Genomic DNA, 2,500 nt, shown 5'->3' with positions numbered 1-2,500 from the left:
CTAAGTGATGCCATATACTGCTTATCACTTGTAAAATAACGCCGCGTAAGAACCCTTGGCTACCGCATCAACTTCTTAGGTAGGTATGGCAAGCTACAGAGTCAAGCAGCCTTCATTCTTAAATTTGACCCATTTTCCACATTAATTCCTCACCATTAAGTTAATTGACAATTTTTAAGATCTCATTTGATACTTGCAAAAGAGTATTTTAAAGGAGGGGAATGGATTTTCTGATACAAATATTTTGGATTCTACAAGAGGGACATAAACTTCCTGCGTAATGAAATAGTTCAATTAAACATTTTCCACTCCAGTAGCTTGTAGTGATTTCAATCTAAGCAGCCCCACTCTGATCTGTGATTATTTGACTCTTGTTTTCCTTTCATTTTCTAAAGCTCGATTCAGTTTAATCTTTTGTTTACAAAGCTTTTGTTATAAGTCCCTGACTTAGCAGGCTAACAAATGAAGTCCACATATTAATATCTAGAGGGACTTTTCATTTAAATTCAACAAAGACAAAAGCAGCCTGTGTTGTTTATGCACATGACACATATCACAGAAATTTCATTTTGATGTAAAACATTAAAGATAAGTCATGCTTATAATTTTTCCGTTTCTTTGATATAATATTGTCTTTTTTCCTTTAGTGCAATCTCTGATTTTCAAGGCAAACTTGAAAACACAAATGAAAAATGAAGTCGTAACATTATGACTGATTATTTTGTATTCTGTTCCTGCGTGCATCAAGTCTTGACCACCTCTGAGTTTTATTAACACAATAAAACCTTTTAGACATTACCTTTTAATGCTCAGCGTGAACATAAGCAATATCATTAGGTTTCTCTTTTAATTTGTGAGCATGCCAGCAACTCATATCAGATATTCACTGTCACAATAATTGGAGGCAGACGAAAAGATTTTTCAAATGCAGGGCGCTTCACTGAGGGGTTTTTGTTCCTGCGGGTTGAGCTCCAGCAGAACAAGTTTTACCTCCAGAAGAACTGGAGCCATCAATATCATCACCCATTGGGCTTTTGCTGCCAGCAGTTCAGTCTCTGGATTGATACACGCATTAATGATATCGCCGCTTCTTGGCTTGCCATGTGCGGGTGTTGGTATCACCCCCGGTGTAACGGTCAGCGTGCATGTGCAGCCGTTTCCATTAGGAACCCCGTGGAAATAAATTAATGGGAGATTTGTGACGGTCCGCTTAAAATAGCGTTATTTTTGAATTTGTGGGGGGCATTTTAGACAGAACCCTCGAGAAAGCCTCAGTCCTGCAAAGGCTTAGCTTCACATCTGAAATTTTTAACACATACAAGTGAGCAGTCACTCTGAATCAACAGCTCCATACATGTGCATGAAGTTAAGCGTGTCTTTGGAGGATTGGAGCCCGAGACTTGTTACATTTTTTTTTTTTTTTTTTTTTTTTTTGGTATGCGAGGAATTTAAACCAATCTCTTTTACTCAGATGGGTTCAGCAGATTGTTCCTCTACTCTCCAGGCACAGGTTACACCCAGACATCTCTCGGTTTCAGCTTCTCTTATTGTCAAATTTCAGTGCTGTCCAATTCAGCTGCGTACACGGGGTAGCTGGCACACCCGCCCACAAATTACAGAAGTTCAGCCCAGAAATAGGGATACAGAATGTCGTTTGGATGCATTCGTGAGGAGAACGTGAAAAATTGTTCCACGCACCGTGATGCAAAACTTAGCGAATGTGTTTTTTTCATAAGCTTTAGAACATGATGACAGGTCAGTTAGCACCAGAGCTGGCTGTCCCACATTACTTAGCTCTTTTAATTCAGGTGAAACAGTATTGTTCAGCCTTCACATAAAACGATCACTGAACGAGATGAAATCTAGCAGTTTCAATAAACAACATAAATATTTGATTTTGTTCTAATGGACCCAAATGTGGAGTTCAGCAGCATGTAAATTAAACTGCCAAGTGATTCATCATTGTTAAGCCAGCCGTCTGAGGTTGGTTTACAAGGGTCATAGCGGTTCCTAAGTAAAACAGCAATTGGCCTTAACATACATTTTGAATGAAAAAAGAAATGGAATAAAGAAAATCAGCCTTAAGTGTCACGAGCAGAGAGAGGAAAAAAAAAAAAATAGAAATGAGAGATGAGATTCTGCAGATGTAAAACGTGTATCTCAATAAGGCTTAGCAGATGAGTGCTACTCTCACCATGACTTCACCCTGCAGTTGATAATATTACCACAATATTGATTTTTTCAGCAATTTTTTTGAAGATCCGTAATGCACGTGGTTTGATGGGTAATTGTACTGCGACAGAAAGCCAATACATTGTACATGTATTGTTTTGGATGAACACTAATAATGTTGCTACAGAGAAAAGGAGTTGGGCCTGAATTGAAGTTTACCTCCTAATTTTAGACAACATCAAAAATGAACCAGTTTATCCTGTGGGAGTGGCATAAATAAGCAAATGTTATACAAAAAAAAAAAAAAAAAAAAAAAAAAAAAAAAAAA

General features: G+C 37.7%; 1 protein-coding gene across 1 annotated transcript in view; it reads left to right on the top strand.

Annotated features, from left to right (window-relative positions):
• The window catches only part of EBF3 (EBF transcription factor 3), a 120,068-nt gene that overhangs the window by 112,308 nt on the left and 5,260 nt on the right, over positions 1 to 2,500 (top strand). The window lies entirely within an intron of this gene.

The sequence above is a fragment of the Athene cunicularia genome, assembly GCF_003259725.1.
Source record: "Athene cunicularia isolate RWA chromosome 6 unlocalized genomic scaffold, athCun1 chr6_part1, whole genome shotgun sequence".
NCBI classification, from domain to species: Eukaryota; Metazoa; Chordata; class Aves; order Strigiformes; family Strigidae; genus Athene; species Athene cunicularia.
Note: the sequence above shows the minus strand (reverse complement) of the source record. Positions and strands in the feature narration are given on the sequence as shown.